Here is a 12,827-nt window from a genome sequence, read left to right on the forward strand (position 1 = left end):
TTTAAAGTAGGGTCAACTTGGAGGAAACAGAGATAGAGCTTTGCTGATAAAGACTTGAGGAAATGAGGAGAGGAGGGGACTTGAGCAAGCCCAAGTCTAGATTATGGAGGGGTGAATCAGGGCTCTGTTGGAGAGGGAGGGTGGTGAGCTCAAAACGCACATGGCCTGTGGAAAGTAGTGTCACACAGGCAATTATGCTAGAATGCAGATTTGTTCCAAGGCAATTGATGGAGACACTGGGAACATAATGTGAAACTCGAATTGATATGTGATTTTGCTCATGGGAAACACACTAGGTCAACACAAATGCACACCCAGACTCTTAACTCTTTTCTCCCAAATTTCTCCAAGATGACTGGAGAGAACGTCGGAGTGTATGCTTACAGGTGCTGTTCCGGTCTCCCCACTGCAGAGGCCCCTGCACATGTCCCTGCTGTGGTTCTCCAGGCTGAGTTGAATGCTGATCCTCAGCAGCTGAGCTCTGGCTGAGAGCAACATGTCCTGGGTCGGACAGCTCTGGCTCCCAGCAAGTTCTTTATGTCCTTGGATTGGCAGGAAAAATGCTGCCATTCTTGGAGACAGTGTTTATGGGATTCAGCTTTTCTCAGGCTTCATGTCTCCAGCAGCTTCAAAAATCTTCCAAGTTGAAAGAGTAACAGTACAGGGTGGGGCAGAAGTACGTTTATAGTTTGAATGGAAAAAGGCCGGTTGTGATTATTACAGTAGCTTCATTAACTTTTGTGTCCTCACAGCTGTAAACCTACTTTTGCCCCACCCTGTAATAAACCTTGTAGACTTCTTCCCCTCCCCTACCTTTGCAGATAGTTAAGAGCTTGCTGTGGTGTGTGCTTTTTCTCTCTACACATACTGCTGTGGACTGAACTGTGTCCCTGTGAAATTCATGTGCCGGGGCCCATGTGATGGCATTCTAGGCGGAGCCTTTGGGGGGTAATTAGTATTAGATGAGGTCAGAGTGTGCGGCCCCCATGATAGGATTAGTGCCCTTGCTTGTTCTACCTTCTCGCCAGGTGAGGACAGAAGGTGGCCATTGGCAAGCTTTACCAGGGAGACAGCTCTCGCCAGGAACAATTGGCCAGCACATCAATCCTGGACTTTTAGCCACTAGAACTGTCAGAAATTCTGTTGTTCATAAGATTTTGTTACGGCAACCAAAGTAGATTGATACACTTTCATCACTATTTGAAAGTAAGTTGTAATCATCACCATATTTCACTCCTAAACATCTGAGTGTGCTCTTTTATAATGGTCTGTGTAACCACACTACCATTCGCACACACATAACTAATCTATCTAACGACCATATTAAAAGTTCCCCAGTTGTGCCCCCAAAGGACTTTCCTAGCACCTCCCCCAGATCCAGGCTCCAGTTAAGTGTCCCGTGTTGTAATAGCGACCAAGTAACTAAGGCAGCCGCAGCCTGTCCTTCAGGTGGAATTAGCTTCACGGGTGCTTTTGGGTAGCACAGTTTAGTGCAGGGGTTCTCCAACTCGGCTGGGCCTGGGCCCCACCTGCAAAGGCAAATCACAGAATTGCTGGGGTCCAAAGTGGCATGTTTATGCAGCCTCTCTTGATCTGGAACTACCAATATAAGCTGAGCTGTCGTTAATTCATCATGCTGTTCGCTCTCGTTGGGATTACTGAGCGCTCCCTGTGCTGGACACTGCTTCAACCTCCCTGTGAGTATGTAGCTATCCTGTTTTACAGGAAGGAAACAGACCAGAGAAATTACGTTGCTCAAGGTCACAAGAAGTGACAGAGCCTTAACACAGACCTGGCTGTGACCTTTCCAAAGACACTTCTAGCAGCATGGCTCGGTTAGTTTCTCATAAATGCTGCATTGCAAATTTCTTCCTGGGGTTATTGACTTACTTCAGAACCTGGATCGTAGGCTTTCTTTTTATCTATCTTTGTTAACTTTTATGTGCTTTAAATCCCTACTTCCACTCCTCTTGGAGGATCAAAGCATAAATATCTTTACTGAAACTTTCAGGGTGTACAATACTTAGTATAAAGGGAGGGGCAGTATTCTTGGGGACATCTTGAGGACTCATGTTCTAAAAATGTTTATTACAAGATGACCTGTCTCTGTACCCAGTGTGGTAGGACAGGGGTCTGAAAATAATCTTCATAAAATTTAACAACTCTGATTTCTAATGAATAAACTTGAAAGTGTCTAAAAAAACTATAGCACGTGGATGGAAGTGATCGCAATGTAAAATAAGCTTGTTTCTACTAACTTCAGTGATTACTTGATAGAGCATCATTCTAAAAGAATCCTCAGGGCATACACTGTCGTCACAATTGCTCTTAGAGCCTCATGGGTGATTATGCTCCACAAATACACTTAAAATTTTTTCAAACAACTTACAAAATGGCCTAACTTTATCTACTTTTAAAGAGCCTAACCATGCCCAGAAATGTAGGGTGAATGTTTGAAAGTAGTAATATTTAGGTGTTTTTTGGTTAGTGCATTTTTTCATATCTTAAAACTCTGCTGTGTGTGTGTATGAGTTAGGATTATGTCCTCCCAGACCCCTGCTACTGCTGTCTTGAACCCCCTTCCATCACATGGCATTGTGTTCTATTTCTTGATAAACTATAATTTGTTAGTGCTTTTCCTAAAATGTGGAATCCAGGACTGGACTCGAGTGCTCCCTGGTGGGTAAGCACCCGAAGGACAGAGGCTGTGTCTGCTCATTGCCGGCTTGCCCAGTCCTCGGTGCCTCGGGTGGGAAGAAAATGTCCCTCCCCTTGAGGACACTCCCCAGAATGCCACGCCATTCCTGCTTACATCCCAGTGCCAGAACTCAGTCACAAGGCCACATCCAACTGCTGAGAGAACCTGTGCTTCAGGCAGCCAGAATGGAAATGGGGGTAACTGACAGGCTTTGCCAAATTATTGCTAAAACATATTTACCTATAACTTTAAAGGCATCTCTTCAAAGACTGGATTCAGTTAGAAATGTCACCAGGAAGGGGCCAAGCCCCCAGCAGGTCTGCCCTGGCACAGTCTGGGGTGTGTGTGTGTGTGTGTGTTTAATTTATTTCAGAGAGGAAGGGAGAGGGAGAGATAGAAACATCAATGATGAGAGAGAATCATTGATCGGCTGCCTCCTGCACGCCCTCTACTGGGGATCAAGACCGCAACCTGGGCATGTGCCCTTGACTGGAATCAAACCCTGGAACCTTCAGTCTGCAGGCCAATGACCTAACCACTGAGTAAACCAGCTAGGGCTGTGGGTTCTTATGCAGACAACATGTCAAGACAGGAATCCAGGTGAAAGTATATTAAAACTTGGGACAGGATCGAGGAAGCAAAATCAGGAGTGGGACTGAGCTGAGAGAGCTGCTTTGGACCTGAGAAAAGTGAGGCAAGAAGAGGGTCCTTGAGCTTAGAAAGTCAAGTACATGGGAGGAAAGGGAGGCTCAAGGGAGCGAGAGCAGGGCAAGTGCTGGGTCCTTTGTCTTGAGGGTTTTACCTGTTTTCCTAGGCGGGGATTTTAGGGGAGGTCCCTGGTGAGGATCTTAACAATATTTAGCTCTCCAGGTGTGTCCTTGAGTATGTCGATTTATCAGAATGAGCTTGGTCACTTTCAGCTCTATCTTGGATTACTCTTGATCTAATTGGTTTTCTGGGTTTGGGTTTTTGTTACGTGTTCCCCTGAGTAGGGTGACTTAAGCCATTTGCTCTTAGATATCTTTGGTTGGGGAGGAGAGATTTAAACCATCGCTCCTAGGTGTCTTTGGTTAGGGAGGACAGGGCCCTGTGGTTTATTAGCTGGCTGGTGATTGCTCAGCCGCTCGGGCTGTTTGTTTCCTCATTCTGATACCACTGGAATTAGCTAATCCTATATAATAAAGAGCTAATATGCAAATGATCATCACGCCCTCACACCCGCAGCACTGGGGCCGGGGGACCTGAGGCTGCGCCCCCTGCCCTGCAGGGCTTGATGGGGGTGGGGCCAGCTGGGTCTGGTTCTTGCACAATTTCAAGGCGTATGTGGGTGGGCTGGGACTTGACTCTGGGTACCATGGTGTGCCGCAGACTCTGAGAGGAGGGAGATTTTTATATACATTTTACTAATTTTCTTTCATCTATGACACTTTGTTATAGAGAAAGGGCAAATAGCAATATTAGAATATTTCCTCTAATTCCCTTTTAACGTGCATGAATTTCATGCACCGGGCCACTAGTTATTAATAACAGTAAAGGAGCAAAAGGAAGGCTAGACATAGGCACATTCCCTGCAAAACATTGGGCAAGGAGACTGGACAAATGGAAGATAAAGACATGCCCAGTTAAGTTGGGGTGACAGGGTAGATAGTTGCCTGTCAGTCACACCTGGGGACAGGTGGTTGGCTAGAATGGGCATGGCCAATGCAAACTCATAAAGATTTGGGATACTTAATACCCTGAACAAAGACACTCGCTCTCTTGGTTCCTCTTGGCACGCTAGCTCATGGTTCATGCTTGGCTTCTTGGCGCACTGCCATGCGGACCCCCACACACAATGGACTGATGGACTGCATTTAGTGTGATGCTGTACTGGACCTGCTACAACATGGAACAGACACTGGACACTGGCTTCTAGCTCTACTGAAACCCCAGCTACACTCCTCTGACTGGACTAAGGGAAATGGGACTTTAGAAACACAGGGATTTAATTGCAAGCAAATAAAAATCCCTCGTTCTCCCATGTGAGTCTTAGAAAATTCTTTTTCTGGGGATATCGTAAGAAGTCCACCCTCAGCAGCTCCCAGTGGAGAAGAGGACCCCTCAGTTGGTCCGATATCTTTTCCACTTGCCAGGGAATTTTCCCAGTTTCTTACTAACCTACCCCAGAAAGGCAAAAAAACTCCCAGCAAATTTTCTGGGGCCACTGTGACAAAGAACCACAAACTGAGTGACTTGCACAGAAGTCTGAGCTTGAGGTGAGGCAGGGTGGGTTCCTTGTGAGGCGTGAGCGTCATGGAGCTCCTGATGGCTGGTGGCCTCCTCGGCTTGTGGATACATCACCCCGATCTCTGCTTCCCTGTCTACACGGCCTTCTCCCTGTGTGCATGCCTCTGTCCAAATGTCTCCTTTTGTCAGGACACCAGTCACGTGGGATTAGAGGCCCACTTTATTCCCGTATCCTCTTAAACCACCTAATTACATTTGCACCAGCACTAGTTCCAGTTAAGTCACATTCTGTGGTCCTGGGGGCTAGGACTGCAGCATATGAATTCTGAGGGGACACAATTCAATTCACAACAAAGGGAGACTGCAGAGAATGCAGTTGAAGGATAGCTTTTCAAAAGAAAAGGCCCCTTACGGAGTCCGGACAGACTTCCCTGCCTGGCGGATCCCCGGTCCTGTAGTGTCCATGTGTTGGCAGCAGGGGGCAGGGCTGCACCTCCTACCAGGAGCCTCTCAGGCTGCCCTGGGCTGCAGAGGGATCTTAGCCCATAAAAACCCAAGGTTCAATGTGAGTCTATTTGGGCACCGCCACCCCACCTGCAAAGCCTTGACTGTCCTCGAAGCCTATGAATAAATGAGAGGAAGTGGGTCAGACGACCACAACCTGTGTGCGTACATGTAGGCTGGGGTGGGGGAAGGGGGCAGGGAGCGGGGAGGTGGGGAACGGGGGGGGGGGGGGTGCGTTGGAGGCTGTGGGCCAGTGGGAGACTCCCAGTTCCTAGCCCCGAACCATGCACCAGTCAGGGACAGAGGTGAAGAGAAGGAGGCAGAAGCCCTGATTTGCTGCCTCCTCCCTCTCAGCCTTCTTGCTCCTGGTGGCCCATCCAATTCTCAGTCTAAGGAGGTGGGGTACCCTCAGGTCCAGGCAGGACTGGTAGGCCAAGTGGGGGACCCAGCCCTGTGAGGTTCCAATCCTTCTTTTTTGCCTGCTGTGTTCTTTGATATTCAGAAGAAATTAATGAAGGCCCACTATTTGCCCAAGGGTTTTCAGAAGCCCTAGGGAGGTGACACTAAAGTAGACGGTATGAAGGAGCATGATTTCTGAGTGGTGAGGAGAGGGCAGGCCGTCAGGAGAGCCAAATAGCCTGGAACATGCAGAGACCACTGTCTGCTGATTGATTCTTCACTGAGAACATTCTTGACACTCTTTTGGATTTTCCTTCATATTTTTGTTTTCCAAAGTAATTGTGTGATTGAAAGGGTAAAACATTTTATGCATAAAAATATAAAGAAAAATGAACTATAATCCTTACAAACCAAAGAAATCAGTCCTTTTCTACCTCTATCTGTACATAACATTTTTGTAGTTTTATCTAAACATTTGTGCACACAGTTTAAAAAGTCAACTTGTTCTTGTAAAGTAACAAACTGCCACTTCCCCTTCCCAGGGATGGCCTGCTTCATCTCTCAAAGGGATTATATTAGTATTTTCCTCCAGGTCAGTAGAGAATGTCCTACATTACCACTCCCTGACTTGTCATTTTAGGCATTATATGAAAACTAGAGTCCCAGAGCACGAAATTCGTGCCGGCCACCAGCCAGAGCCTCCTTTCCCCAGCTGCCAGCTGCTGGCTGCCATCCGGGGCCCTCCGTCTTTTAGCGCCACCCCCTAGTGGCAGCCCACATCATAGCAAGTGATTGAACTCTCAGTCAGTTGAACTCCTGAGGGGACACTTTGCATATTAGGCTTATATATATATAGACTAGAGGCCCGGTGCACAAAAATCTGTGCACTCGGGGGAGAGGGGGGGTCCCTCAGCCCAGCCGGTGCCCTCTCGCAGTCTGGGACCCTCGGGAGATAATGACCTGCTGGCTTAGGCCTGCTCCCGGGTGACAGAGGGCAGGCCCAATCCCTAGGTGCAGCCCCTGATCGGGCTCAGAGCAGGGCCGATTGGGGAGTTGGGGCGCTGTCTCCTGTCATGCACAGAGCAGGGCAGATCGGGAGTTTGCAATACCACCCTCAGTCACGCTCAGGGTAGGGCCGATTGGGGCACTGCCCCCTGTCACACTCAAGGTAGGGTTAATGGGGAGGTTGCGGCGCCACCCCCTGTCACCCACAGAGCAGGGTCGATCAGGGGGTTGGGGAGCTCCCCCCTGTCACGCACAGAGTAGGACCGATAGGGGAGTTGGGGCACCGCCCCCTGTCACACATAGAGCAGGGCGGATCAGGAGGTTGGGGCGCTGTACCCTGTCACACTCAGGGCAGGGCCGATGGGGAAGTTATGTCTCTACCCCGTCACGCACAGAGCAGGGTCCGTGGCGGGGGGAGGGGGGGAGGTTGGGGCGCCGCACCCTGTCACACACAGAGCAGGGCTGATGAGGGGGTTGGGGCACTGCAGCCTGTCACACACAGAGCCACAGGGCGATCAGGGGGTTTGGGCGCTGCCCCCTGTCTCGCTGATCCCGGTGCCGGGAGGCCTCGCGGCTCCGCTGATCCCAGTGCTGGGAGGCATATTACCCTTTTACTATACAGGATAGAGGCCTGGTGCATGGGTGGGTGCTGGCTGGTTTGCCCTGAAGGGTGTCCTGGATCAGGGTGGGGGTCCCCACTGGGGTGTCTGGCCAGCCTGGATGAGGGGATGATGGCTTTTTGCAGCTGGTCACAGACCCTTCAGGGTGGGGGTCCCCACTGAGGTGTCTGGCCAGTCTGGGTGAGGGGCTGAGGACTGTTTTCAGGCTGGCGGGTGACTGAAGCTCCCAACCGCTCCTTTTTTTCTTTTTTCTTTTTTTATTCTGGGCCAGCTTTAGCTCTGAGGCTTGGCTCCAGCTCTTAGGCCCCCGCTGCTGAAAGCAGGTATCTGGTTTGTTTGGGTTCTATAATTGAAACACTGTTTCAACTCCAGCTCTGAGATCCCGGTGGGCTGAAAGCAGGTTTCTGGGGTTTTGTTTAGCTTCTATATTTGTAACAATGTTTCAAACTGCAAGCTCAGAGGCCGGCAGCGGCAAGCAGGGAACGTTGGAGTCCTCCTTCACTGAAGCAAGCAAGCCTCATGTTCGCTTCAAGCTGCCTGGCTGCCGGCCGCCATCTTGGCTGGCAGTTAATTTGCATATCTCGCTGATTAGCCAATGGGAAGGGTAGCGGACGTACGGCTAATTACCATGTTTCTCTATTATTAGATAGGATTAGAGACCCAATGCACGAAATTCATGCAAGAGTAGGCCTTCCTTCCTCCAGCTGCTGGCACCGGCTTCCCTCTGGCATCCAGGAGGGACTCGGGCTTCCCTCACAGCCCCAGCTTCATCCAGAAGGTCATCCAGAAGGATTCCAGTCTAATTAGAATATTATGCTTTTATTATTATAGATTCCTCTCTTCCTCTAACCCTCCCATCCCCTTATCCCCTCTAAGTTACCTTGAATTTCAGTCCCAGCATTATTGCACATTTATGTTGAGATGAGCATGGAAATGTTATTCACAGACAAGACAAGGCACCACAGTGACTTCTTTCTTGCACACCTTTTCATTTCTGAGAGTGAGTGCTTGGTGTTTCTTTTGCTTCCTTTGTTGTGTTATCACAAATTCAACTCTATCCTCTGTAGCCCTCATGAACCCTCGATGTTCAGTCAATCAGGTATTAAGTTTCCCCTCCCTCGGGAGGTCTGGGCAGATGGTGCCTAGCTTGGTGCCCATTTGGCACCTAAGACCTCCCTTCCCTTTCACCTGGGACCCTTCCATGTCCACCCGGGTGATCTGTATCCCATTCTCCCTCTGTTTTCCTTGATGGTCATAGGAGAACGGGTCCACAGAAGGTAGAATTTTTCAGCTTCTTATGGGCTGGCTAATTCAGTGAGTCCTGGTATGTCATGAGAATTATCAGCTGGAAATAGTTTGCCTTTAGAATTTGGGTGAAGTCTGACAATGCTTTGGTTCCTGATCCTTTATCCGTGATGTGTAGCTCCCCCAACCAAGTTGTGAGTTCTGCTTTTCTGCTCACCCCCATTGATTCTTTTTTTTTTTTTAGAAAAACAATCTTAAATATAATACTACATGCAATAAAAATTAATATCTCAAGAAAATTTTTTTAAATATAATAATGTTACATGCAGTAAGAACCAATTATTCAAGAAAAACGATCTTAAATATAATAATATTACATGCAATAAACATTAATATTTCAAGAAAAAAAGGATTTTAAGTATAATAATATTACCAAAACTGTACTAAAATAGTATGATATCACAAAAGCTGTGAAAATATTAAAAATCTGCAAGTAACAGGATTACTTCTACTATATTCTAAAATATTATTTTTTCCCTCTGGCTCTATTTTTGTTCATCAGTTTATGTTGATCATTATATCCCACATATGAGTGAGATCATGTGATATTTATCTTTCTCCAACTGGCTTATTTTGCTTAGCATGATGCTCTCCAGGCCGATTTATGCTGTTGCAAATGGTAGGAGGTTTTTTTTTTTTTTAATATATATTTTATTGATTTTTTTACAGAGAGGAAGGAAGAGGGATAGGGAGTTAAAAACATCAGTGAGAGAGAAATATCCATCAGCTGCCTCCCGCACACCCCCTACTGGGGATGTGCCCGCAACCAAGGTACATGCCCCCAACCAGAATCGAACCTGGGACCCTTCAGTCCTCAGGCCGACGCTCTATCCACTGAGCCAAACTGGTTACAGCAGGAGTTCCTTCTTTTCTACTGCAGCGTAGTAGTCCATTTTGTAGATGTACCACAGTTTTCTAATCCACTCATCTGCTGATGAGCACTTAGGCTAAGTCTTAGGCTGTTTCCAAATCTTATTGTAAATTGTGCTGCCATGAACATAGGGGTACACACCTTCTTTCTGATTGGTGTTTCTGATTTCTTTGGATATATTTCTAGAAGTTGGATTATTGGGTCAAATGGGAGCTCCATTTTTAATTTTTTGAGGAAACTCCATACTGTTTTCCACAGTGGTTGCACCAGTCTGCATTCCCAGTGCACAAGGGTTCCTTTTTCTCCGCATCCTCGCCAGCACTTGTCGTTTGTTGATTTGTTGATGATAGCCATTCTGACAGATGTGAGATGGTACCTTATTGTCATTTTGATTTACATCTCTCTGATGATTAGTGACTTTGAGCATGTTTTCATATGTCTCTTGGCCTTCCTTATGTCTTCTTTCAAAGAGTATCTATTTAGGTCCATTGCCCCTTTTTTGATTGGGTTGTTTATCTTCCTTTTGTTAAGTTGTATGAGTTCCCTGTAAATGTTGGCTATTAAATCCTTATTGGAGATAACATTGGCAAATATGTTCTCCCATGTAGTGGACTTTCTTATTGTTTTGTTGATGGTTTCTTTTTCTGTGCAAAAGCTTTTTATTTTGATGTAGTCCCATTTGTTTATTTTCTCTTTAGTTTCCATTGCCCTAGGAGCTGTATCGGTAAAGATATTGCTATGACATATGTCTGCAATTTTGCTGCCTATAGATTCTTCTAAAATTTTTATGGTTTCCTGTCTTATGTTTAAGTCCTTTATCCATTTTGAGTTTATTTTTGTGTATGGTGTAAGTTGGTGGTCTAGTTTCATTTTTTTGCATGTATCTGTCCAACTTTCCCAACACCCCTCATTGAAAAGACTGTCTTGACTCCATTGTATGCTCTTGCCTCCTTTGTCAAATATTAATTGAATACAATGGCTTGGGTCAATTTCTGGGTTCTCTGTTCTGTTCCATTGGTCTATATGTGCAAATACCAGGAAGTTTTGAGAACAGCAGCCTTGGAATATAGCTTGATATCTGGTATTGTGATCCCTCCAATTTTGTTCTTCTTCTCAGGATTGCTGCAGCAATTTGGGGTCTTCTTCCATTCCAGATGAACCTTTGTAGAGTTTGTTCTAGTTCTGTGAAATATGCTGTTGGTATCTTAATGGGGATTGCATTGAATCTATAGATTGCTTTGAGTAGTATGGACATGTTAATGATGTTGATTCTATCCATCCAAGAACACGGTATATTCTTCCATTTGTTTATGTCTTCCTCTGTCTCTTTTTTCAATGTCCTGTAGTTTTCTGAGTACAGGTCTTTTACCTCCTTAGTTAAGTTTATTCTTAGGTATCTTAATTTTTTCAGTACAATGGTAAATGGGATTGATTTTTTAGTCTCTTTTTCTGTGAGTTCATGATTGGTGTATAAAAAGCCATAGATCCCTAATCAGTTTGGCTCAGCGGATAGAGCGTCGGCCTGCAGACTGAAGGGTCCCAGGTTCGATTCCGGTCAAGGGCATGTACCTTGGTTGCAGGCACAACCCTAGTAGGGAGTGTGCAAGAGGCAGCTGATCAATGTTTCTCTCTCATCAATGTTTCTAACTCTCTATCCCTCTCCCTTCCTCTCTGTAAAAAAATCAATAAAATATGTTTTTTAAAAAAAGCCATAGATTTCTGGGTGTTAATTTTGTATCCCGCTACATTGCTGAATTCATTTATTAAGTCTAGTAGTTTTTTGATGGAGTCTTTGGGGTTTTCTATGTACAATATCATGTCATCTTCGAATAATAACAATTTTACTTCTTCTTTTCCAATTTGGATGCCTTTTATTTCTTCTTCTTGTCTGATCGTTATGGCTAGCACTTCTAGTACTATGTCGAACAGAAGTGGTGAAAGTGGGTATCCCTGTTCTGTTCCTGTTCTTAGGGGAAATGGTTTTAGTTTTTGCCCATTGAGTATGATGTTGGCTGTAGGTTTGTCATATATGGCCTTTATCATGTTGAGATATACTCCCTCTATTCCCACTTTGCTGAGAGTTTTTATCAAAAATGAGTGTTGGATTTTGTCAAATGCTTTTTCTGCTTCTATTGATATGATCATATCATGTAATTTTTGTCTTTCAATTTCTTAAGTGGCCTCAGGGCAAGGTGTTCTCCAATAGAGAAGACCAGGGGTGGGCAAACTTTTTGACTCGAGGGCCACAATGGGTTCTTAAACTGGACTGGAGGAGAGATCAAAAGCATGGATGGAGTGTTTGTGTGAACTAATATAAATTCAAAGTAAACATCATTACATAAAAGGGCACGGTCTTTTTTTTTTTTTAGTTTTATTCATTTCAAACGGGCTGGATCTGGCCCACGGGCCGTAGTTTGCCCACAGCTGGAGTAGACTGTCCTCCCCGCAGGCAAGGCAGATGTCTATGTGGGGAAGATGCCCTGTGCTGTGTGAGGGAATGACTCAGTCCAGGAAACTTGGGGTGTATGCCTTCTAAGCTTTATCCCTCTGAGTCCCCAGTCCTGGTTTCTGCTCTCACAGCTCCAGTCCACTTCACCCTTCCTCTGCCAGAGCAAGGTGGGTGGCTCCACAGGGAATTTTTGTGCGTTGGCCCTTCAAGAGGGTGCTCGAACTGTCAGCTGCCACTCCCTGGCAGACAGTATCCCACTGCTTTTCACAGCTAGATGTTATGTGGGTACCCCCCTCAGATTTGGTGCTCTCTGCTGGGGAGCCCAGCTTGGGGATTAGATCCCAGAATTCTCAGTGACACCCCCCCCCCACTCTCCCCCCTCCCGCCCCCACTGCTGAGATATCTCTCCAGGACTTCAGTTGCTGTCTGTGGGTGCTGGGCCAGCCCTTTCGCGCCTCTGCCCCTCCTACCAGTCTCTATGTGGTCTCCACCTTTGATCCTCAAGTATCAGGGTTCTCTCCTGTGAGTTTTCCATTGATTATTCAGGAAGCCTTTCCATAGTTTAGTTATAATTCCAGCTTTTTCCTGGGAGCATGTCCATGCAGCATCCCTCCATTGGTTTTTAGAGAGAGTGGAAGTGATGGGGAGAGACAGAGAGAAACATTGATGTGAGAGAAACTCATTGAATGATTAATTCCTGACCAGGGCCGGGGATGGAGCCTGCAAATGAGGTACATCCCTTGACTGGGA

This window comes from Myotis nattereri (genome assembly GCF_964212035.1).
Source record: "Myotis nattereri genome assembly, chromosome: 10".
Lineage (NCBI taxonomy): Eukaryota > Metazoa > Chordata > Mammalia > Chiroptera > Vespertilionidae > Myotis > Myotis nattereri.